Source organism: Neoarius graeffei, chromosome 19 (assembly GCF_027579695.1).
Source record: "Neoarius graeffei isolate fNeoGra1 chromosome 19, fNeoGra1.pri, whole genome shotgun sequence".
Taxonomy (NCBI): domain Eukaryota; kingdom Metazoa; phylum Chordata; class Actinopteri; order Siluriformes; family Ariidae; genus Neoarius; species Neoarius graeffei.
This window is the reverse complement of record NC_083587.1, coordinates 745,043-771,276: the sequence shown is the minus strand read 5'-3', so window position 1 is coordinate 771,276 and position 26,234 is coordinate 745,043. Positions and strand designations below refer to the sequence as shown.

General features: G+C 44.8%; 1 protein-coding gene and 1 pseudogene across 1 annotated transcript in view; one reads left to right on the top strand and one right to left on the bottom strand.

Annotated features, from left to right (window-relative positions):
* LOC132867784 (histone H3-like) overlaps window positions 1-26,234 on the bottom strand; it is a 1,068,851-nt gene that overhangs the window by 966,856 nt on the left and 75,761 nt on the right. The window lies entirely within an intron of this gene.
* Window positions 1-26,234, top strand: part of LOC132867699 (zinc finger protein 883-like) — a 90,996-nt pseudogene that overhangs the window by 39,415 nt on the left and 25,347 nt on the right.

Here is a 26,234-nt window from a genome sequence, read left to right as displayed (position 1 = left end):
CAAGTTCTCCTCCGTCAGTGTAGAAACCCTACACTTCCTTCCTCTGGGTCCACTGGTTTCTCATCTCATCATCTCTAGCCGCTTTATCCTGTTCTACAGGGTCGCAAGCAAGCTGGAGCCTATCCCAGCTGACTACGGGCGAAAGGCGGGGTACACCCTGGACAAGTCGCCAGGTCATCACAGGGCTGACACATAGACACAGACAACCATTCACACTCACATTCACACCTACGCTCAATTTAGAGTCACCAGTTAACCTAACCTGCATGTCTTTGGACTGTGGGGGAAATCGGAGCACCCGGAGGAAACCCACACGGACATGGGGAGAACATGCAAACTTTGCACAGAAAGGCCCTTGCCGGCCACGGGGCTCGAACCTGGACCTTCTTGCTGTGAGGCAACAGCGCTAACCAGTACACCACCGTGCCGCCCCCACTGGTTTCTCCTTCAGCAAATTGGTTATGCTTAAATTGCCACTAGGTGTGAATTTTTTTTCATAATTTTTTTTAAATTAAATATGAATTCTAGATGTATGGCATTTGGAAAAATGCCTAGGCCTAGAAATACCAGAATTGTCAGCAAGCTCAGAGATGTGCGTTGGACTATTTTATTTATTTACTTACTTACTTACTGGGCGGCACGGTGGTGTAGTGGTTAGCGCTGTCGCCTCACAGCAAGAAGGTCCTGGGTTCGGGGGCCGGCGAGGGCCTTTCTGTGCGGAGTTTGCATGTTCTCCCCGTGTCCGCGTGGGTTTCCTCCGGGTGCTCCGGTTTCCCCCACAGTCCAAAGACATGCAGGTTAGGTTAACTGGTGACTTTAAATTGACCGTAGGTGTGAATGTGAGTGTGAATGGTTGTCTGTGTCTATGTGTCAGCCCTGTGATGACCTGGCGACTTGTCCAGGGTGTACCCTGCCTTTCGCCTGTAGTCAGCTGGGATAGGCTCCAGCTTGCCTGCGACCCTGTAGAAGGATAAAGTGGCTAGAGATAATGAGATGAGATGAGACTTACTTACTGTGTGGACAGTTATTTTTGTTTGTACCTGCATGTGATTTCATAACAAATTTGGGATATTCTGTTTCCCAAAAGATAAGCAAGTTCTTTGAAAACAACCATGACCCTGACCAGGCAGGTCCTAAGAATGCTGTAAATACATCACATAGTGCCACAGTCATGCTAATGAACATGGTTTTATTTTGCCCTGCAAGCTTCTGACCACTTGTTTATGCCCACAAGGAAGTAAAAACAATTCGTACTTGTGTACCTTGTGTGTACTCCTGTGAGATCTCAGTCCTGACGGACATCTCTAGTCTCAACCAGATGCTCAGTGAACCTTACTGGCAAACTTTCTTATGATAATTTTTATACAGGACTAATGTACTGTGTGTGTGGTCTTAGATACATACACACATTTGGGCCTCATTTCTTCCTGTTGTGTTTTCTCTACTCCCAGACTGCAAATTTTGCAAATCCTTCTTCTTCAACAAATGTGAGGTTCATGGACCGCCCCTCTTCATCCCAGATACTTCTGTTCCCATGGGAGTCCCTGACCGAGCCAGACAAACTCTTCCTTCTGGGCTAGAAATCCAGAAGTCCAGTATTCCTGATGCAAGCCTGGGAGTGTTTAATAAGGGGGAGACTGTTCCAGTAGGTGCACACTTTGGACCCTGCCAGGTAGAGCTGGTAAACAGAGAGGAAGCCAGGAACAGTGGAGACTCCTCAGTTGTGAGTTTGTCATAAATTTATTATGAAGATTGTATATTTTTAAGAAACAAAATATGATGACTAGATGAAAGTAGCTCCAATTAACATCAATTTCTTCTTGTCACTGATATGTGGATGAGTGGTGTAAATCACAAGTTTGATCACAATGCGATCCTACATCGATTCTTTTAGCCAGTGTGGTGGAAATTCACCTGTTAATAATAGAAATACGAGTAACACCTGAATAATGCTCAAGCAAATGTATTTATTTATTGTATAATTTAATGAAAGTCCCATAAAATCACAAGCCCAGGTAGTCACTAACATAGGTCCTCCCATATTTACTTCTAGGCATGTTCAGCTTCCTGTCTTACACAAGATATTAGTCATAATCATAGCTTCCATCAACATTTTGTAATAGTCTGTTTTCCCAACTGCAGCTGAGAAAAACTGTCCCAAGTTTTCCTTGACTCTGCCGCATCCACGACAACCCAGTAGCAGCTTCTCACACGCGCGCAAAAACAAAGAACTTATTCATTCACACTTGCAGTTTGTTTCTTTTCTAAATGTCAAGGCTAAACAGAGAAGCATGACACTACAGGATTTGAACATATATTGTTAGCTATAATTAATGCTAAAGTTAATATAAAACTTCTGACCACACCAATGATCTGATGATTTTCGATGCCACACAATTTGCCACTATGAGAGTTGGTTTGATGCTGGGGTATGCAATTGGTATGACTTTTTACGCAATCAGTTTCATTTCCATGAATTCATAAGTGCAAACAAAAGTCAAAAAGTTCTAAGACAGAGGTTATAATTTCAAAAGGAATTCAAAGAAGGAATTCTCCGATGAAAACATCGCTTGCAGAAGTGTTTAGACTTAAATGGAGGATATGTAGAGAAATAGCTTTGTTATTTTCATAAATAAAGATTTTTTTCATTTGTCTGAGAATTTTTGACTTGCCCTCGTATAATTTCAACATCGGTTTGGTGAGGGTTGATTTGGATATGTACAGAGGTACTTGAAAGTTTGTGAACCCTTTAGAATTTTCTATATTTCTGCATAATTATAACCTAAAACATCAGATTTTCACACAAGTCCTAAAAGTAGATAAAGAGAACCCAGTTAAACAAATGAGACAAAAATATTATACTTGGTCATTTATTTATTGAGGAAAATGATCCAATATTACATATTTGTGAGCATGGGTTTCCTCCGGGTGCTCCGGTTTCCCCCACAGTCCAAAGACATACAGGTTAGGTTAACTGGTGACTCTAAATTGACCGTAGGTGTGAATGTGAGTGTGAATGGTTCTCTGTCTGTGTCAGCCCTGTGATGATCTGGCGACTTGTCCAGGGTGTACCCTGTCTTTCGCCCATAGTCAGCTAGGATAGGCTCCAGCTTGCTTGTGACCCTGTAGAACAGGATAAAGCAGCTAGAGATAATGAGATGAGACATATCTGTGAGTAGGAAAAGTGTGTGAATCTCTAGGATTAGCAGTTCATTTGAAGGTGAAATTAGAGTCAGGTGTTTGACCGTCAGGATGACAATCAGGTGTGAGTGGGCACCCTGTTTTATTTAAAGAACAGGGATCTATCAAAGTCTGATCTTCACAACACGTTTGTGGAAGTGTATCATGGCACGAACAAAGGAGATTTCTGAGGACCTCAGAAAAAGCGCTGTTGATGCTCATCAGGCTGAAAGAGTTTACAAAACCATCTCCTAAAGAGTTTGGACTCCAGCAATCCACAGTCAGACAGATTATGTACAAATTGAGGAAATTCAAGACCATTGTTACCCTCCCCAGGAGTGGTCGGCCAACAAAGATCGCCGCGTGTAATAGTCGGCGAGGTCACAAAGGACCCCAGGGTAACTTCTAAGCAACCGAAGGCCTCTCTCACATTAGCCAATGTTAATGTTCATGAATCTACCATCAGGAGAATACTTGAGCAACAATGGTGTGCATGGCAGGGTTGCAAGGAGAAAGCCACTGCTGTCCAAAAAGAACATTGCTGCTCGTCTGCAGCTTGCTAAAGATCACGTGGACAAGCCAGAAGGCTATTAGCAAAATGTTTTGTGGATGGATGAGACCAAAATAGAACTTTTTGATTTAAATGAGAAGTGTTATGTTTGGAGAAAGGAAAACACTGCATTCCAGCATAAGAACCTTATCCCATCTGTGAAACATGGTGGTGGTAGTAGTATCATGGTTTGGGCCTGTTTTGCTGCATCTGGGCCAGGACGGCTTGCCATCATTGATGGAACAATGAATTCTGAATTATACCAGCAAATTCTAAAGGAAAATGTCAGGACATCTGTCCATGAACTGAATCTCAAGAGAAGGTGGGTCATGCAGCAAGACAATGACCCTAAGCACACAAGTCGTTCTACCAAAGAATGGTTAAAGAAGAATAAAGTTAATGTTTTGGAATGGCCAAGTCAATGTCCTGACTTTAATCCAATCTAAATATTGTGGGAAGAACCTGAAGTGAGCAGTTCATGTGGGGAAACTTACCAACATTCCAGAGTTGAAGCTGTTCTGTATGGAGGAATGGGCTAAAATTCCTCCAAGCCAGTGTGCAGGACGGATCAGCAGTTACCGGAAACATTTAGTTGAAGTTATTGCTGCACTGGAGGGTGACACCAGATACTGAAAGTAAAGGTTCACATACTTTTGCCACTCACAGATTTGTAATATTGGATCATTTTCCTCAATAAATAAATGACCAAGTATAATATTTTTGTCTCATTTGTTTAACTGGGTTTTCTTTATCTACTTTTAGGACTTGTGTGAAAATCCGATGATGTTTTAGGTCATATTTATGCAGAAATATAGAAAATTCTAAAGGGTTCACAAACATTCAAGCACTATTGTATGGTATATACCTGGTGTGCTATGAGACAAAGTGTGCTGTGGAATTTTGAGCAACCCCATGCGTTTTTAGACAGGCTTATGAAATAATATATATTTTTAAATACAACAATGACTTTGCTTTTTAATTAAAAAGGGTTGTAATCACTTCATCTCATTATCTTTAGCCACTTTATCCTGGTCTACAGGGTTGCAGGCAAGCTGGAGGCTATCTCAGCTGACTACGGGCAAAAGGCGGGGTACACCCTGGACAAGTCGCCAGGTCATCACAGGGCTGACACACAGACAACCATTCACACTCACACTTACACCTACGGTCAATTTAGAGTCACCAGTTAACCTAACCTGCATGTCTTTGGACTGTGGGGGAAACCGGAGCACCCGGAGGAAACCCACACGGACACGTGGAGAAGATGCAAACTCCACACAGAAAGGCCCTCGCTGGCCACGGGGCTCGAACCTGGACCTTCTTGCTGTGAGGCAACAGCGCTAACCACTACACCACCCGTTGTAATCACTTATTTAGAAATTTTACATTTTTTAAAACTAAATGGCCTTTAATCCCATTCTCAGTTTGATTTTGAAAATAATTTTAGGTCCAGGGAGGAGGATTATTGTTGTCGTGACCAGAAAAGGCAGTCACCCTAGATGTTGCCAGTTCCACTGAGCCTTGCCAGAGTGCAAAGGCTCATGGGACTGTTAATATTTAAGTTTAGAGGGTATTAGGGGCTAAATAGCAATGGGCCACCTTGACCAAGACTCCTGCAGTAATTGATCACCTCTGGCCAGTATTTCTGACGGACATGCATCTTGGAGACATGCATCTCCTTGAACCATGTTATGTACAGACCACAGGATATCACGAGAAGTCAACCAGTCCCTATCCCAGTCCACCGTCCCTCCCTGCCTGAAGTCCTCTCGATAGTTCCACTGCCAAAAACAGACCATCAGCAGCAGCCTGAATGACCACTGTCCAGTGGCACTTACTGCTGTCATCATGAAGTGCTTTGAGAAACTGGTCCGGACTCATCATTGCAAGCTTCCCACCCATGTTAGACAGACACCAGTATGCTTGCAGAGCTAACAGGTCCAGAGGATGCCATAACCACAACTTTCCACACTGCCCTTACTCACCTTGAGCAACAGGAGAGCTATGTTGGGCTGCTCTTTGTGAACTTTACCTCAGCATTCAACACCATTCTCCCTCACAGACTTGTGTCCAAGCCGACAGACCTGGGACTGTCTCAATCCATCTGCCTTTGGATAAAGGACTTCCTGTCTGATTGCTCCCAAAGGGTGAGAGTAGGCCCCCCCACATCTCAGCCTTAGCACTGGCTTCCCACAGGGCTGTGTGCTGAGCCTCCTACTCTTCACCCTCTTCACTTACGACTGCATCCTGCTCACTCCAGTAATGACATTGTCAAATTTGCGGATGATAGTGGGGCTCATCTCTGGGGAGGAAGGAGTCTGCTTATCAGGATGAGGTGGACCAGCTGTCTGGGTGGTGCAGAGACAACAACCTGGTCCTCAACACTACCAAAGCCAAGGAGCTGCTCATAGACTTCAGGAAAAAGAAAACGGACATTCAGCCTATTCTCATCAGTGGGGAATGTGTAGAGAGGATCTTGGACTTCCGGTTCCTGGGGGGGTGCACATGGAGGAGGACCTGACCTGGAGCACCAACACCACACAAGTGATAAATAAGGCACAGCAAAGACTTCCTGAGGATCCTCAGGAAGAACCACCTCACTCAAAAACTGCTTGTGTCCTTCTACCATTGCTCCACAGAGAGCATACTTACATACTGCATCAGTGTGTGGTTTGCTAGCTGCATAGCAGCAGAGAGAAAAGTGCTCCAGAAGGTCGTCACCACCGCCCAGATAATCATCGGATGCCCTGTCCCCTGCCTGGAAGAGCTTTACAGTTCCTGCTGCCTCAAAAGAACCCAGGGTATATTAAAAGATCCGTCCCACCCCAGATATTCTCTCTTTGAACTGATGCCCTTGGGCAGACAGTTCAGGTCAATTAAGAGATGGACAAATAGACCTCTTGCACATGACGTCACGCATCCCATGATAATTTCACCTGGGGGTCAGCCAGGCACCGTCTTTTGTGTAAGTAAGGCTTAACCTGTCTTCAAAATGGTTAATTTTTGTGCTGTTTTTAGGGCCTGAGCACTGAGGTGCACTGTAGGTGCAAAGCCCTATTGTTTTCGGCATGTTGTTTTTTTCTTCTAATTATTTTTTTTCTCTGCAGGAAAACTTGTTTTTGAGGCACTTGCGATGCTTAAACTCATGAATTTTGGCACACTGATCAAATGTGCATAAGATCACAAAGTTACACTGAGCAAGGGACTGGGCGTGGTCCCAAAGCCCTATAGTGCCCCCAGAACAAGCTATGGTTGAGATGAAGTTGCTCAGATCGGCAGGAGATTTGGTGTGATCGATACTCTTGTGGTAAAGGACAAATTTCACTTGGTTGTATATGACTCCGCCCAACAGGAAGTCAGCCATGCTGGATGGAATGAGGGATTTTGAAATGTTCCGGCGCTGTTCTGAGGGGCTTATAATGGCCAAAAACTCATGGAATTTTGCACGTTTGTCCTGTGATACAATTTGAGGTGATATTGAAAATTCGTGTAGGTGGGTTTCATTAACTCCATAGTGCCACCTAGTTAAAAAAGATAGAATTGACACTAGGGCTGAAATGATTATTCGAGTAACTCAAATAATTCGATTACAAAAAATGTTCGAGGCAAATTCTTTGCCTCGAGGCTTCGTTTAATTCATGTCACCAAAGTCCGTCTATTTTAAATGTCTCTGCTATCGTATTACTCCCGCTTTGTAGACGACTGCGCAGCTCCGGTATCATTGTTTCACACAGACTGTAATAATTGACGCGCATTTCAAAGATTTAAGGCGGCACGATTTAATTTGCTCTCTGGCAGTGGCGGAAAACGAAGATACCGGTGTGCGTAAAAGGCAGAAAATTTCTAAAGTGTGGGACCATTTTACGCTTCGTAAGGCGTACAACGTAGTGCAGTGTATACACTGTAAAACGGACCTGGCCTACCATAATAGTACTTCGTCACTGCTGCAGCACCTGAACCGAAAGCATCCTCACATGAACTGCACTTCTCCAAGCGGACTGGGAGCCTCTACAAGGTAACGTATTTTTACGATTGCTAACTGATATGAACACTCGCTTGTTAGAACATTAGTACAGTATTTGTAATTATTTGTAGCCTGTGTTATGAGTCGATAGTGATGAGGCATGATAAGTAACAAGAGAGCAAATGCCCCAAAATCTCACTCGTAATTCATCCCTCTTCATCTCTCCCTCCCGCGTGTGTACGCACACACGCACAGAGTTTACATCTCAAAACATGCCTTTCCCATACATAAAGTAGTAATAATAAATGCTACAGATGGACAAATCTACATTCATTAGCATATAGATTTACTTTTGGGCGAGTTTGTAGCATTTGTTGTACAAATCAATGTTTTTTTTTTTTTTTTTTTTTTTTTTTTCCCCCACAGTACATCACAACAGCGCATGGACAGCTTCGTTCGTTCAGGCCCCTCCTGCACTGTGGAAGAAGCTGCAGTTTTTACCAACAGCATTTTAAATATGCTCATCACAGACATGCGCCCACTGTCCATGGTGGAGGACACAGGATTTAAGAATATGATCAAAGCTTTCAATCCCAAATGCACCATTCCCTCAAGAACATATTTCACAAATATGATGGCGCAAAAGTACTCAGAAATAACATACATTAAAGAGTGTTCTTCAGGAGACAGACTGTGTTGCACTGACAACAGACATTTGGACGAGTGTGGCCACAGAGGCTTATCTGGGGGTCACATGTCATTTTTTGGGAGATGACTGGGAAATGAAGTCCCTCTCCCTTACTATAATGTCTCTAGAGGAGAGGCATACAGCCACAAACATTGCAGATTGGCTGGAGGAGGCTGCTACCAAATTTCACATTCCTTTTGAAAAGGTGAAGGCAGTTGTCCATGACAATGGGGCCAATGTAGTGGCAGCTGCTAGAATTCTGAAAGAGAGACATGGATGGGCCTCTGTTAGATGTGCAGGGCACACACTGAATTTGGTTGTGCAGAATACACTGAAAAATAACAAATCCATCTCAAGTTGTGTGGCCTCTGCGAGATGCCTGGTGGAGCACTTTAAAAAGAGTGAACTGGCCTGCACAAAACTTAAAGAAAAGCAGCAGCAAATGGGAGTGCAACAGCACATGTTGGTACAGGATATCAGTACTCAGTGGAACAGTACACTTCATATGCTATCCAGGCTCCTTGAACAGAGATGGCCAGTGGCTGCAGCTCTTTCTGATCCTGCAGTCAACCCACGGGGAAAGCATCACTATTTGGATCTGAAGCCAGAGCAGGGGATCTTGACTGAAGAACTGACTCAGATTCTTGAATCTTTCGAGGGGGCTACAGTGTTCCTGAGTGGGGAACAATATGTGACCCTGTCTGCGCTTCCTCAGCTGGTACAGACCCTCAAGAAATCCACCCTGAGTTCAGCTTCTGAAACTGCACCAGTGAGGGCATTTCAAGTCAAGTTTATTTGTATAGCGCTTTTAACAATAAGCATTGTCGCAAAGCAGCTTTACAGAATTTGAACGACTTAAAACATGAGCTAATTTTGTCCCTAATCTATCCCCAATGAGCAAGCCTGTGGCGACGGTGGCAAGGAAAAACTCCCTCAAACGACATGAGGAAGAAACCTCGAGAGGAACCAGACTCAAAAAGGAACCCATACTCATTTGGGCAACAACAGACAGCATGACTATAACATTAACAGTTTTAACATGAAGACAGTTTTGTTGATGATGTAACTCTTCATTGATGGAAATTTGAGTGCAAAACTGTTCATGACGACTGCAGTCCTAAAGTTAGCAAGTCAACTGTAGTCCTCAACCATAAAAGCATTACTGTAAGAGTCCAGAGCGTCCTCCAGGTGGACCTTTCAACTGTCCTCATGGGGCCGTCCTCCACAGGAGCGATGCGATAAAACTCCAACCAGACACAGGGCACCAGGATGGATCAAGCAGGTCTGGGGGGCAGAAGAGGTCAGCATCTCAATCTCAGGACCAACATGTAACTCAGAGGGACAGATGGGGGGGGGGAGAAAACACAGGTTGTTAGGTATGCCCTAAAAATGACACAAGTATTAAATCTGTGTGGTAGGCTCGCAGAGACGAGAGTCTTGACATCAGGCATAATACACAACAATGGCATGTTAATATGGTTAAAAAATATCATAACCTGCTCTGGCTGGATGCTTGATTGGGTGATGGGATGCAGATGGGACCCTTGGGGCTTTCCAAGACAATTCAGTTACATTTCACCAGGTCTGGGACATGCGACAGAAGTCTGACGGCCGATTCCCTGCAGGCTACGATAGCCAGTTGAGGTCTCCACCAAAAGATTTCCTGTTGACTCCATGTAACTCAGAGGGACAGATTTGGGGGGGGGAGAGGGAAAGAAAACACAGGTGGTTAGGTATGCCCAACGTCACCTTAATAAGTAGGAGCAGTATACATATTGCACTGAGTACAAGCAGGGACTCCGGCAACTAACTATGACAGCATAACTAAAAGGGGAGAGCCAGAAGGTAACACAGGCATGAGGGAGCCCCGTGACATAAAGCAGCAGCCACTACACCGTCAACAAACTCGAGTGAGCAAGTGAGTGGGGACTGACAGCATCCATACATCCCAGTTTACCAAAACACACTCTGTCTGAGGACCCTCTAGATCTACACCTTTAGCTCATAAACACCATTAACAAAAGGCTTGACTAAACAGATATGTTTTCAGCCGAGACTTAAACACTGAGACTGTGTCTGATTCCCGAACATTACTTGGAAGGCTGTTCCATAACTGTGGAGCTTTGTAAGAAAAGGCTCTGCCCCCTGATGTAGCCTTCACTATATGAGGTACCAGCAGATAGCCTGCACCTTTTGATCTAAGTAGGTGTGGTGGGTCATAGAGGAGCAGAAGTTCACTCAGGTACTGTGGTGCGAGACCATTCAGTGCTTTAAAGGTCAATAGTAGTATTTTATAATCAATATAAAATTTGATGGGGAGCCAATGCAGTGTGGATAAGACAGGGGTGATGGGGTCATATTTTCTATTTCTAGTAAGGACTCTTGCTGCTGCATTTTGAACTAACTGGAACTTGTTTATGCACTTATTGGAACATCCAGACAGTAAGGCATTACAATAATCCAACCTGGAGGTAACGAAAGCATGAACTAGTTTTTCCGTGTCATGTAGTGACATTAAATTTCTTATCTTGCCAATATTTCTGAGATGAAAGAAAGCTATCCGGGTAATGTTATCAATGTGATTTTCAAATGAAAGACTGGGGTCAATAATCACTCCGAGGTCTTTTACTGCTGCACGTGAAGAAACAGAAAGGCCATCCAGAGTCACTGTGGAATCAGCTGTATGTGGTCCTAGTACAAGTACTTCAGTCTTGTCAGAGTTAAGCAGAAGGAAGTTAATAAGCATCCAGTGTCTAATGTCCTTAACACATTCCTCAGTTCGATAAAGCTGGTCTCTCTCATCAGGTTTTGCAGAAACATACGACTGTGTCTCATCAGCATAACAGTGGAAACTAATACCATGTTTATGAATAATATCACCCAGAGGTAACATATATAGAGAAAAAAGCAGTGGACCCAAGACAGAACCTTGTGGAACACCAAACTTTACCTCAGTACGTCGAGAAATATCACCATTTATATCAACATACTGATAACGATCAGTTAAATAAGAGCTGAGCCAGGAGAGGGCCATTCCCTTAACTCCCACAACATTTCCTAGTCTATCCAGAAGAATGGAATGATCAATCAGACCCTCCAGGATTTCGCGATGTTGCGATTTGCAACTTCAACGCAAATTCAACCAATCCCCGTGAATTCAGGGCAGTGTTGCAATTATATCCAATCACCGCAACTTTACTGCAAATTTGACCAATCGTTGGCGTCGTCTTGAGGTGACATCGACAAACTACCTTCCGCCTTACTTCCAGTGTTGCCAGATTGGGCGGTTTCAAGTGCATTTTGGCGGGTTTTGAACATATTTTGGGCTAGGAAACTTCAGCAGTATCTGGCAACACTGCTTACTTCCGTGTATACGTTCAAGAGAAGCAGCATGTGCGAGGCAGTGTTTATATAGGCTTAAATTCTGTTACTGAAAGTGTGTTATGTTTACAGTGAAGGACTGTGTGCACTTTATTTTTTTACTTAATACAAGAAATTAATGGATGCCAACATTTTTGCCAAAATGGTATTTTATTTTCCATTGTTTAGGCAGCTTCAGCATCATACTGTGAGATTCTGTTCAAATTGTTGGTTTTTTTCTTCTATGAAGCCTGAGCCATTTATTTTATTAGTTTATAATTATTGTTTAATTTAGTCTTCAGGAGAGACTGCCTGCACACAGTACTAGTATTAGTTTTTTTTCTTACATGAAAGCTGAGGCATTTATGTTATATTTTAAGGTAACTTCATGTTGTGCTGTGAGGTTCTATGCACTTTAACTTTTGAACCAACAGGTGCATTTGGATAAGTAAAGCCTATTTTTCTGCATTTTTGTAGTCCTGGTAATCTTATATATTGGTAAAGTTGTTTATAGGACCATTTCTCAGTGTCTGTTTTTTTTTATCAATAGTTTTCCAGTAATAACTTAATATTTAACATACTCAATTTTAATCACAAAAAGAGAAAATCGCAAAAATTCCTTGCAACTTTCACTTCCTCCTGCAATGTAATCGCAACAAAAACCTAAAAAACACTGCAACTTTCATCGCAATTTTTTGGAAAACCCCCCGCAACATCAGACATTTTAGCCCGCAACAATCACAAAAAAGGCCCGCGAAATCCTGGGGGGACTGATCAATGGTATCAAATGCTGCACTAAGGTCAAGCAACACAAGTAGCGAGACACAGCCCTGATCAGACACCAACAGTAGGTCATTTACTACTTTAACCAAAGCTATTTCTGTGCTGTGATTAGGTCTAAATCCTGACTGATACATTTCATGGATGTTATTCCTATGTAAATATGAGCATAACTGCTGTGCCACAGCTTTTTCAAGGATCTTGGAGTTATCTCCAAGTTATCTCTTGGAGTTATCTCCAATAGGGGAGGTTTGATATTGGCCTATAATTGGACAGCTGACAGGGATCAAGGTCAGGTTTTTTAAAGCCTGGGTCACAACCGGACGTACAATTTTTTGGCTGTGCGATTTTTGGAGTTTCCCAAATTGCTGCTTTTTTTTTTTTTTTTTTCATGGAGAAAGATGCACGTTGGCTGCAAGTTTGTCTTGCAACCTGAAAAAAACGTAAGCGCCCGTAGAGTTTGTTTGACATGACAAAGAACCTCTGTGGCCAGTCTACGGCTCGAAAATCAGCACGTCACACGCGCGCCCTCCATGCGTTTCTTGCGTTTTTTGCACGTAGACCGGCCGTAGGAGCATGTACGGCCGGTTGTGACCTAGGCTTAATCAGGGGTTTGATAACTGCTTGTTTAAAGGATTTGGGTACATAGCCAATCGTAAGAGAAGAATTTATTATTTTTAGAAGTGGTTCAATTACTTCAGGTATTATCTGTTTGAATAGACGTGTAGGTAAGGGATCTAGTTCACAAGTTGAGGCTTTTGATGCCGAGATTAATGAAAGTAATTCAGTTTCTTTAAGGGGAGTAAAACATTCTAACTGATGATCTGATACAGTTATATAGTTAACTACAAGGTCACTTTCATTGTCTGACCTTAAAGGAACAGTCCACCGTACTTCCATAATGAAATGTGCTCTTATCTGAATTGAGACGAGCTGCTTCGTACCTGTCCGAGCTTTGCGCGACCTCCCAGTCAGTCAGACGTGCTGTCACTCCTGTTAGCAATGTAGCTAGGCTCAGTATGGCCAATGGTATTTTTTGGGGCTGTAGTTAGATGCGACCAAACTCTTCCGCGTTTTTCCTGTTTACATAGGTTTATATGACCAGTGATATGAAACAAGTTCAGTTACACAAATTGAAACGTAGTGATTTTCTATGCTATGGAAAGTCCACACTATAATGACAGGCGTACTAACACCTTCTGCACGCTTCGGCAGCGCATTGATACAGAGCTCAGATATCAATGCACTGCCAAAGCGCGCAGAAGGTGTTAGTACTCCTGTCATTATAGTGCGGACTTTCCATTGCATAGAAAATCGCTACGTTTCAATTTGTGTAACTGAACTTGTTTCATATCACTGGTCATATAAACCTATGTAAACAGGAAAAACGCGGAAGAGTTTGGTCGCATCTAACTACAGCCCCAAAAAATACCATTGGCCATACTGAGCCTAGCTATATTGCTAACAGGAGTGACAGCGCGTCTGACTGCGTCTGACTGACTGGGAGGTCGCGCAAAGCTCGGACAGGTACGGAGCAGCTCGTCTCAATTCAGATAAGAGCACATTTCATGATGGAAGTACGGTGGGCTGTTCCTTTAAATTAGTAGTTTGAATTTTTTGTTGGATATTCTCAATTTTGTCATTAAAAAAATTCATGAAATTGTTACTATTATATACTGCAGGTGTGCATGTGTCTATAGTGGACTTATTCCTGGTTAATTTTGCTACAGTATTAAATAGGAATCTAGGATTATTTTTGTTATCTTCTATTAGGGAGGAGAGATATGTTGATCTAGCAGCACTAAGAGCTTTTCTATACTTCAGGAAGCTCTCCTTCCACGCTAATTTGAACACTACCAATTTTGTTTGACGCCATTTACGTTCCAGTTTTCAAGTGGTCTGTTTTAAAGTGCGAGTGTCCTCATTATACCAGGGTGCTAATTTTTTGTCTCTGACCATTTTCCTTTTTAGAGGAGCTACATTATCTAAGTTATGGCGGAATGTTGACTCTAAGCATTCAGTTGCCTGATCAAGTTCTGCAGGGGCTGACAGTGACCCAATCAAAGTTGATAACTCTGGGAGATCATTTATAAAGCTCTGTGCAGTAGTTGACGTGAATGTACATTTAATACAGTAGCGTGGTGAGGTGCATATATTATTACTCAGACATAGTTTGAATGAGATGAGATAATGATCTGAGAACTTCAGACTGTGGAAGTATGACTATATTGTCTACATTTAACCTGAATGTTAGTATTAGATCAAGGGTGTGACCACCATTATGGGTCGGTCCTATGACATTCTGATTAATCCCTACTGAATCTAAAATGGACACAAACGCTGTTTTCAGAGGTCTTCTGGGTTATTGAAGTGAATATTAAAATCTCCGACAACTAAAGCTTTGTCTAAGGAAATAACCAGATCTGAGATAAAATCTGCAAATTCAGAAAGAAACTCAGAATATGGCCCCGGGGGCCTGTAAATAATAAGCAATGGAATTAACTGGGTAGACTTATTTTTCAAGGCTACATACATTATATTAGTATGAAGAACTTCAAATGTATTCAATTTATAACCAGGTTTTTGTGTTACACCTAGATAATCATTATAAATAACCTCAACGCCTCCTCCTCTGCCAGTTTGACGAGGCTGGTGTATATAACTGTATCCAGGAGGACTCGCTTCATTTAATGCTATATATTCATTTGGCTTAATCCATGTTTCAGTTAAACAAAGTACATTAAACTCCTGATCAGTAATGAGTTCATTAACCATTAGCGCTTTAGATGCAAAAGATCTAATATTTAATAGCCCCACCTTTAGATCAAAGGTGCTAGCAGCAGCTGTACAGTCAGTATGATCTAATTTTATATTGATTAGGTTACTGGAACAAACTCTCTGAAAGTTTCTACCTTTTTGTTGAGCTCGGGGAACAGACACAGTCTCGATGTAGCGGACCCTGAGTGACGACTCTGTGCAGGTAGCAGACAGTCGGTTTAGCCTGTTCATCTGCTCCCTGGCCTTGGCTCTGGATTGTCAGAAATTAACTAGGCCTGTTCTGAGACTATGACCTATGCTGCAGGAAATGAGAGCAGCACCTTCCCGAGTGGGATGGATACCATCCCGCCCTAACAGGCCAGCGGTGCCCTCAAAATTAGCCCAATTATCTATTAAAGCCCACACTGTTTTCAGAGCACCACCTGGACAGCCAGCAGTTCATCAACCATAACCTGCTGTAAGCTACATCGCCACGCCGCATTGGGATGGGGCCAGAGCATACTACAGCATCGGACATCGCCTTCGCTAATTTAAACACCTCTACAAAGTTACTCTTAGTAACCTCAGACTGACAAAGGCGTATATCATTAGCTCCTGCATGGATAACTATCTTTGAGAACCTGTGCTTGCCTAGGACCCTAAGATTACCTGCCGTGTCCGGCACCCTGGCTCCCGGTATACACCTGACTAAAGCTGCTGGTGCCCCTAAAGGCTGAGCTAATTTCACGTGCCGTATGATAGTCCCTTATAACCAGAGCTCTTTCAGGTTTCTCAGCGGGTGCATCACTAAGGAGAGCAAACCTGTTCGACACGTGACGCGGAGAGGAGTGGTGCCCCCGTGGGCGAGTCTCAGCGGTAGCTTTGGCTCTACGCTTATGCCACCAAGCCGTCACCCATTTGCCCTACTGTAAGAGCTCTAATGCCGGAGTTGGGGGATTACTAACTCCACCTAGGGCATCCAGACTTTCCCCTACAGAAACTACACTGTTCTCACGCGCACTAACCTTCTCTAAAGCCTGGACATGCGCTTCTAGCACGGGAATCTTCTCCGTCAGAGAGCTAATAATTTCAGGGTCTTGCAGCTGAACAGATCACTGACAGGTGGGAAGACCTGTTTGTATTTGTAAGGTTCACTAGGTGTAGGTGGAGCACAGAGGACGGCAGGACAGAGACTGAGTTCGCAAAACTCTTTTATTTTCACTTTTCAGTGGAAATATCTTTCTCTCTCAGCCACACACACACATGCGCACACACATTCCAGTCATCTGGTTGTGGAGAGAGCCCCCTCTGCTCTCGCTCTCTACTTAAATAGGGCGCGGTCACTGGGGAGACACACAAACACAGGTTAATTGCTGTCAGGTGTAGTGATTCTGCCACTTACCTTCCCTGACTCCGCCCTCCTGTCACAGACTGGCGCTTGACCACGCCCCCGCTGCCACATACCCCCACCGCCCAACTCTGGCCGGGCGGCCGTCTGGCCTGCAGCCGACTCCCCCCTTGACGAGAGAGGAAGTCCGCCACGACCATCTGCGCCCCCAGCCTGTGGACCACCTTAAAATTGAAGGGTTGGAGTGCCAGATACCAACGGGTGATCCGCGCGTTGGCATCCTTCATGCGGTGGAGCCACTGGAGGGGCGCGTGGTCCGAACAGAGGGTGAAAGGGCGCCCCAGCAGGTAGTAGCGGAGGGCGAGGACCGCCCACTTGATCACCAGACACTCTTTCTCAATCGTGCTGTAGCGCCCCTCACGCACTGACAGCTTCCTGCTAATGTACAGGACGGGGAGGTCCTCCACCTTCTGGATCAAAACCGCCCCCAGCCCTCTGTCCGACGCATCGGTCTGCAACATAAAAGGGAGAGAAAAGTCAGGGGAGTGTAATAGTGGCCCCCCACACAGTGCAGCCTTTACCTCAGAGAAAGCCCGCTGGCATTGCTCCGTCCACTGGACCGGATCTGGTGCCCCCTTTTTAGTGAGATCAGTCAGCGGGCTGGTGACGTCCGAACAATTAGATATAAACCTACGATAGTAGCCAGCCAGCCCCAGGAACTGTCTCACCCCCTTTTTGGTCTTGGGCCTTGGGCAGGCCGCAATTGCTGCTGTCTTGTTAATTTGGGGACACACCTGCCCGTTGCCCAAGTGGAAGCCCAGATACCGTACTTCCACCCGCCCAATCACACACTTCTTTGGGTTGGCTGTGAGACCCACTCGCCTCAGCAACTTAAGGACGGCCCTCAGGTGTTGTAAGTGCCGCTGCCAGTCATTACTATAAATGATATCGTCGAGGTATGCGGCCGCATAGGTGGCGTGGGGGCAGAGGACCCTGTCCATCAGCCGCTGAAACGTAGTAGGCGCCCCAAACAGCCCAAACGGAAGTGTGACGAATTGGTGCAAGCCGAACGGTGTGGAAAAGGCCGTTTTTTCCCGGGATAATGGAGTCAAGGGGATCTGCCAATAACCCTTTGTTAAATCCAGCGTCGAGTAAAAACGGGCCGTGCCTAGCCGATCGAGCAACTCACCAATACGAGGCATTGGGTACGCATCGAATTTAGACACCGCGTTGACTTTTCTATAGTCCACACCGAACCGGACCGACCCGTCGGCCTTGGGTACCAAGACCACCGGGCTGCTCCAGTCACTGTGGGACTCCTCGACGATGCCCATTTCGAGCATGGCCTCGAGTTCTTCCCGAACCACTTTTTTCTTGTGGTCGGGTAACCTGTAAGGGCGGCTACGCACTACCACCCCCGGGGACGTCTCAGTGTGGTGCTCTATGAGGTTGGTGCGGCCGGGCCGGGGCGAGAACACGTCCGAAAACTCGGTCTGCAACTGGGCAACCTCCGCGAGTTGGGTCGGGGAGAGGTGGTCTCCACAGGGGACCGGAGAGGTACGCGATGCCAATGTTCCCTTTTGCACCTCCGGCCCCAGCTCCGCCTTCTCCGGAACCACCGACACCAACGCCACGGGGACCTCCTTGTTCCAGAGTTTGAGTAGGTTGAGGTGGTAAATCTGTAGCGCCCCGCCCCTATCTGTTCGCCTCACCTCATAGTCAACATCCCCGACTCGCCGTGTGACCTCAAAGGGTCCTTGCCACTTGGCGACTAATTTGGAGCTCGATGTGGGCAACAGTACGAGTACTTTCTCTTCCGGTGCGAACTCCCTAAGGCGCGTACCCTTGTCGTACAGGCGGGCTTGCCGTTCTTGGGCCTGCCGCAAATTCTCCTGAGTTAGGTGCGTGAGCGTGTGGAGTTTTGCATGCAGGTCAATAACGTATTGGATTTCGTTTTTACTTGGTGAAGGTCCCTCCTCCCAATTTTCCTGCAGCACATCTAGGATGCCGCGCGGCTTACGCCCGTATAACAATTCGAACGGGGAGAACCCCGTGGAGGCTTGGGGGACCTCTCGCACTGCAAAGAGCAAGGGTTCGAGCCATCTATCCCAATTACGTGCGTCCTCACTTACGAATTTTTTAATTATGTTCTTGAGGGTGCGGTTGAACCGTTCAACTAAACCGTCCGTTTGTGGGTGATGCACGCTGGTGCGGATCGGCTTAATACCCAATAACCCATACAGTTCGTTCAGTGTACGTGACATAAACGAGGTGCCTTGGTCAGTCAGAATCTCAATTTGATACTTCAATACAATTTGAGTGAATATGGTAAATTGGGGGCGGCACGGTGGTGTAGTGGTTAGCGCTGTCGCCTCACAGCAAGAAGGTCCATGTTTGAGCCCCGTGGCCGGTGAGGGCCTTTCTGTGCGGAGTTTGCATGTTCTCCCCGTGTCCGCGTGGGTTTCCTCCGGGTGCTCCGGTTTCCCCCACAGTCCAAAGACATGCAGGTTAGGTTAACTGGTGACTCTAAATTGACCGTAGGTGTGAATGAGAGTGTGAATGGTTATCTGTGATCGCAGCAGAAAAATTTATTGTTAAAACCTGTTGTTTAAACTAAGTGTGGTGAAGCAGCTTTTAGCTACTATGCAGTACAGCTATGGAACCAACTGCCAGAGGACATCAGAAATGCTCCTGCTGTTGGCAGCTTCAAATCTAGGTTAAAGACTGTTTTCAGATGCTTTCTGCTAAATTATTAATATTGTCATCTCTACATGTTTTAAACTCTTTACTTTTACAGTCTCTGCATGTTTTAAATTTTACTTAACTTTTATTCTATTTTATTCTGCTGGTTTTTTTAATTGAACTTTTATTTCATTTTATTATTTTATTTCTACTATTGTTTAATTCTTATTATTTTTCTTCCCCATTTATTTTATGTAATTTTATTTTCTATTGCTTACTGTTTTGCTTTTACTTCTGTAAAGCACATTGAACTGCCACTGTGTATGAAATGTAGCCTCGGCCCGCCCATCCTAAGCGTGACGCAACACGAGGGCCTGTTGCGAGCTTAGTCTGGCCAGGCAAGCTATCTACAGCTCTTCCAAGCTCCTGAAAAATCGGGAACCAATCAACTTTGAGCATTTCCAACGGCCCTGGGTAGAGGCGTGTTCAAGGCACTGACGTAGTAGAACTGCGACCGGAAGCCATAGATTTTTTACAGAATCTATGCCGGAAGCGCTTCATTCACGCTTCCGCATAGATGCTGTATTGAAAGCATTCAACGGGAAGTTCTCATTGAAAACGGAGCAAAGAGCAGCCCTGGAGGTATTTATTGAAAGGAAGGACGTTTTCGCCTTGCTCCCGACCGGCTTGGGTAAGAGTTTAATCTACCAGTTAGCCCCGTCGCGTCGCATACGTCAGAGGAAAGAGTGATGTGATGTGATTGGTTTAAGCTTCGTCACAGCCTTTTCTGGCTTCGACCAGTAGCAAACTGAGGCATTTCAGGGAGGCGGGTCAACCACGGGCTCTGGGAAACGGTTAGGCTTAATATCTTTGCCAGACCAATAGCTCGTAGAGCTTTGTCGCGTTAGCCAGACTATATGAAATGTGCTATATAAATAAACTTGCCTTGCCTTGTGTCTATGTGTCAGCCCTGTGATGACCTGGCGACTTGTCCAGGGTGTACCCCGCCTTTCGCCCGTAGTCAGCTGGGATAGGCTCCAGCTTGCCTGTGACCCTGTAGAAGGATAAAGTGGCTAGAGATGAGATGAGATTTATTGATTTCATTTATTTATGTATTTATTATTTTTAATAAGCAGATGTTGCACTGGTAGGATGGCATCCAATTTCAGTGTATAATGTGCAATGACAGATATATTCAAACGTGGAGATTTCTGTCTCATGATTCCTCCTTCCACACACACTTGCCACATTAGTCACTCCCCATCAACATGCTCCGAGGATATGTCACACAATCACGGTCATCTACTTTTACATTTTGAGTTGAGAGGGATTTCTTTCACAGATACCCTAACTTGCAAGAGAACAGATAGTTGTTCCACTGACAGTATTTATTAAAAAAAAGACAGATAGAATAACTACAGTGGTGCTTGAAAGTTTATGAGCCCTTTAGAATTTTCTATATTTCTGCATAAATATGCCCTAAAACATGATCAGATTTTCACACAAGTCCTAAAAGTAGATAAAGAGAACCCAGTTAAACAAATGAGAGAAAAATATTATACTTGGTCATTTATTTGTTGAGAAAAATGATCCAATATTACATATCTGTAAGTGGTAAAAGTATATGAACCTTTGCTTTCAGTATCTGGTGTGACCCCCTTGTGCAGGAATAACTGCAACTAAACATTTCTGGTAACTGTTGATCGGTCCTGCACACTGGCTTGGAGGAATTTTAGCTCATTCCTCCATACAGAACAGCTTCAACTCTGGGATGTTGGTGGGTTTCCTCACATGAACTGCTCACTTCAGGTCCTTCCAGAACATTTCGATTGGATAAAGGTCAGGACATTGACCTGGCCATTCCAAAACATTCACTTTATTCTCTTTTCTTTGGTAGAACGACTTGTGTGCTTAGGGTCGTTGTCTTGCTGCATGACCCACCTTCTCTTGAGATTCAGTTCATGGACAGATGTCCTGACATTTTCCTTTAGAATTTGCTGATATAATTCAGAATTCATTGTTCCATCAATGATGGCAAGCCGTCCTGGCCCAGATGCAGCAAAACAGGCCCAAACCATGATACCACCACCACCACCATGTTTCACAGATGGGATAAGGTTCTTCAGCTGGAATGCAGTGTTTTCCTTTCTCCAAACATAACGCTTCTCATTTAAACCAAAAAATTCTATTTTGATCTCATCTGAGCACAAAACATTTTGCTAATAGCCTTCTGGTTTGTCCATGTGATCTTTAGCAAACTGCAAACGAGCAGCAATGTTCTTTTTGACAAGCAGTGGCTTTCTCCTTGCAACCCTGTGTAGGTTGAATTGGGATTAATTAAATTATAAATTATGTAATAATTGATAATTAAATTAATCAATTTATAAATAAAGATCAGTCTCATAAAATCTTAAATTATTAATCTTAACACTCACCGTGAATGGTTACATTCAAGATTAATGGTAGCTCTGTATTAGATGGGAAACCCAGTTGTATACAAAAGCTAAATTCTGAAGGAAAAAGGAGTTCTAAATAGTTGACCTTGTGAATAAACAACAGGAACAAGTAAAATGCAATTCAATTTTATTAGCTTTTATTTGTCTACTACTCACTAATAATAATAAACTCAAAATACATTCAATGTCAGCAAAGGTAATAACAAGACAAAACAATGGAACAATTACACCTGGACTATAAATTTGAGGGAAAGAGAGAGAGAAAGAGATAGAAGGAAAAAGAAAAAAAAGAATCCCTTGTGTGCGTGTGTGTGAGGCTAGGGCAAGCCGATGCGTGTGTGTGTGTGTGTGTGAGACCTAGCTTGTCGTTAGCTAAAACAAAGGAGTGTTAGCTAAAACAAAGGAATGTTAGCTAAATAGAACAAAGGATTAGCTCGGTGGCTAATGTGTGCTTTGTGTAGGTATCTGTGGGCAGATGCTAATGACTAGCCACTCTGGCAATGCTTAAACAAAATGGCGGTCAGTGCCTAGGTGTCGTATCACAGGTAACTCAATGAGGAAGGTATCAAAATGGCGTCGGAAAAATGGCGCCTGCAGGCCTAGTCGAGAACACAAGCCTACCAGCTAGCGTATCACCCTGAGGTAGCTAGCAATAAGTTGCTAAGGAGAATCTGACCACGCTACAGCTGGATCCAAACACTGCACTTAACAACAATTTCCAACAGACTATCTAGGCAAAGAACTCAACGCGAGAGAGAGAGAGAGAGAGTGTGAGAGAGTGTGTATATGTGTTGGATGGAGAGAACTAGGCCTTGTAGCGGTCTAGCCTCGGAGCTTAAAATAACAAACTTGTCGCTGCGCTGCTAATCAGATAGGGAAGCTAGCAATGGAGTTAAGGAAAGATATCATGCAAGATACCCTGTCTAACAAGTTCAAAGAAAAAAAAAACAGAACCAAAACAAACAATAAAAAAAACAAACAAACAAAAACAAACACCTTCCGTGTCTGAGCGGGTATGCTAAATAGCTCAAAGCTTAAACATGACCCTAACAACCATCTGAATAAGCTACAAATTAAAAATTTGCCCAAGTGCCTACTCAATGCGATGGAAGTTCTTTCTCCGATGTCCGCGCTGAGGGTCGCAGTCCGAGGAGAGGAGGTTAGCGGCGCGTTGCGTCCAACCGCGGCTAACGAAGCAGGGAGATGAAGGCCTAGCTGGCCCACGGTGCTTCAGGAGAAACCTCCGGTGATGCGTCGACGAGGAAAAGGCTGAGAGGAGCGAAGCTGTCCGCAAATGCCTCTTAGCGTGGAAAACTACTTAACTGTAGTTAAACTTTGCAAAGGTTTAGAATCAAAACCACTATATCGCTGAAACTTAGCGGGTCGTTCAAAAGTTCGGCCGAAACTAATTTGAACAGGCTGTTCTCAGACAATAGTGGTTAGTCTCAACACTGTAGGCGAGCGTGCCTACAGTCCGTCCGACCATTCCAGTAGTCAGAACATGAGAGAGCGAATCGAGGCGCTCTCGATACAGTTAAAGCAGTTCCACTTCACGTCACATCCGGGTGGAGCGCGCAAGGAAATTGTGGGATCGTTATAGGGGGCGCTGGCGAGTTACCAACATTCCCCCCTTGGCCATAGGCGCTGAAAGGAGTGATACCCTATGGGCACATGGTGTTTAGTCTGCGACCCACGGTCCCTAGTAATCCACAATGAGGTAGTTCCACAATGAGGTAGTTCCACAATGAGGTAGTTCCAAGGGTCCTTTCTGTGAAAAGTCTTTCAGACACAGTTCAACAGTTCAATTCATTTCATACAGTCCATAAGATGCATAGGCACTTGGGCATGAAAGCATAGGCACTTGGACATGAAAACAATTACACTATGGCTACTTAACTACCTTCTACATACAATATTTCACACAGCAAACAAAAATAATCAAAACTCCATAAAGGAAAATGGAAAAGAGGGGTTAGTTAGCGTGTTAGCAAGCCTACTCTTCAAGAAAGTTAGTGGAGGCCTTAGGCCTGATGGAGAATCGGACAATGCCACGATCTAATTTCTCAGGTGCGTAGATCGTTTTGTCCAGTTTGCGGTGTAGTGTCAGTATGTACCTATGTAGAGTGATGGCTATGAAGACTGTGATAACCCAACCGCTAGCTAGAAATCCCAGCGCAATTCGGCTTATTAAAGATCCTTGATCGGACGAAGGGTTTGCGCGGTTATTCAAGAAAGTGGTAGCGATGCCAGTGGGCTTAAGATCGAATTGCACGGTTTTGGTCCCTTCCAGCAGTAGTTGTGCTTGGAGGGTGGAGTTTATCTCAAGTTCGTGACCTGGGAAGGCATCGGGCATTTCTATCTCGGTCTCATACTGGTCAGCGCTAAGGTGATGGAGGGTGATGTCACCCACGTGAACAGTGGCTCCTAGTGGGACACTCAGGAGAGAGGTTTCGTTAGGGATCTTCATTCTAGTGGCAGTGTTATGTTGATCATATGATACCAGAATCTCAGTTTGGGGAGTGTTGATTAGCCACCGATTACCAGCTCTTTCTACTCTAGTTCCTATTCCTTCATCTTTAATAGACAATTTGCCTGCACACTTCTGCTCGGGGACTTTTGTCAATCCACAGAGACGGTCTGTGGTGTCTCGGATAAAGGGATTGCTGGGGCAGACCCAGTGGATATCTTTGGTAGAGGTGCACATGTCTAAGTTAGGGACGAGATAGATAGAGGGGTTGTCATCGTGATAGGCTATGGTGGGAGGTGTCTGCAAACGTACGTGTACGTCGTTGTTCCAGAAACCTACATTAAGGACAGATTTGATTCTGTATATGTTTTGCCGTTCAATAACGGGGAGATTGAGGATGAAGCCTATTTCTAGGTTTTGAGGGTTCACAAAAATGGGGATAGCACTGCCAAGACTATAAGCCAGATGAATCTGTGATGAGTAAACGTTAGTCGTGGTAGTAAATCGGAGTATGCTGTCAACCATGCTGAGGGGTATCAAATATGGTGGGATTTTACCTCCACTCAGGGTGCTGAGAGAGCTACTTACTTCTCTCATCAGGTCCTGCATTAGGTCTCGGATTACTCGGACGTACTTGACTTCGCTTCTCATGATTGCTGCTAGCCTGTCTACGGCATGTACTGTGTTCTTGATTAATGTAGAATGCATGTTAACGGTTAGTATGGTTCCCTGCAGGGTTTTGCCTAGGCCCTGCAGCTCCTCCTGTTGAGTTAGTAGTCTACCCTGGATTTCTGGCATTTCTTCCTTAAGAATGTTCATTTCTCGTTTGACCGCGGTTAGGCTAACGGTGTTAACGGCAGAGAGGCCCATTGAGAACAGAGAGCCAATGGCGGATGCAGCAGTAAGTAGTCCTCCGAGGAACCGTTTAGGGCGTGTTTTGCCGCTGAGTTCCTCCTCAGTGACTATGAACTTCTGTAACTGTTCGAGCATGTGAACTGTGGTACGCTTGGCGTGTTCGATGTTGGACCCAATCTCGGAGTCAGGCCCGGTTTCGAGGTTTGTTTGTGTGGGCGATCTAAAATGCTTACGGTACACGTCCCAAGGATCGAGGCGGGTGTACACGCGCTGGGTATGGACGCGGCAATTGGTGAGGAGCAGTCCTGGGGCATCTTGGAGAACGATGCCACTCGGCGGACCTGGTTCCACTATGTTACCGGCCAATGTGGTCTGCAGGACTAGGAAGATGCCGAGGATCCAGAGAGGGGCCATTCTGCAACATACAGGAGTTTGTTATTCCGATTTGAGTGGTAACGAGGGTGGTTACTTATAGATGCACGCTTATGGATTGAGAGGCATGCAACTAAGTTGGGCAGGCTATAACTTATTGTTTGTCCACCCCCCTATGGAGTGTGGACTGCTCAAAAAGCTTTATTTGGTTGCTATGGACCCATCTATACGAAGGCGCCTGGCTGGGCTTCGAAGTTTTGATGCGGTAGGCGACGGGGGACAGTTTGCCGACGATTTCGAAAGGGCCGGACCAACGGGGTAAGAATTTTCTGGCTACTCCTACCGGTTTGGTGAAATTGAAGTATAGGACTCTGTCGCCTACTTCGTACTCACGGTGTGTCGCCTTTCTGTCGTAGTAAGCTTTCTGTCCTTTCGCACTCTTTTCAAGGTGTTCCTGGGCCCACGCAAATGTGGCCTGCAAGTGGCGTTGCAAGTCGGTGACGTACTGGTGTGCGGTGTACGCAGTGGCAATGCTTAGGTCCTCTGGTCGGTAGAGGAGGTGTAAGGGAAGAACCATTTCACGCCCAGTCATCATTTCGAACGGAGTGACTCCGGTGGTGCGGTGAGGAGTGGACCGAATGGCCATCAGCACCAGAGGGAGTTTGATGTCCCAATCTTTGCCATGGTGGCTAACATACTTGCGAAGCATGCTCACGATGGTTTGGTTGGCACGTTCGACCTGACCGGAAGACTGAGGATGATACGCGATGTGGAA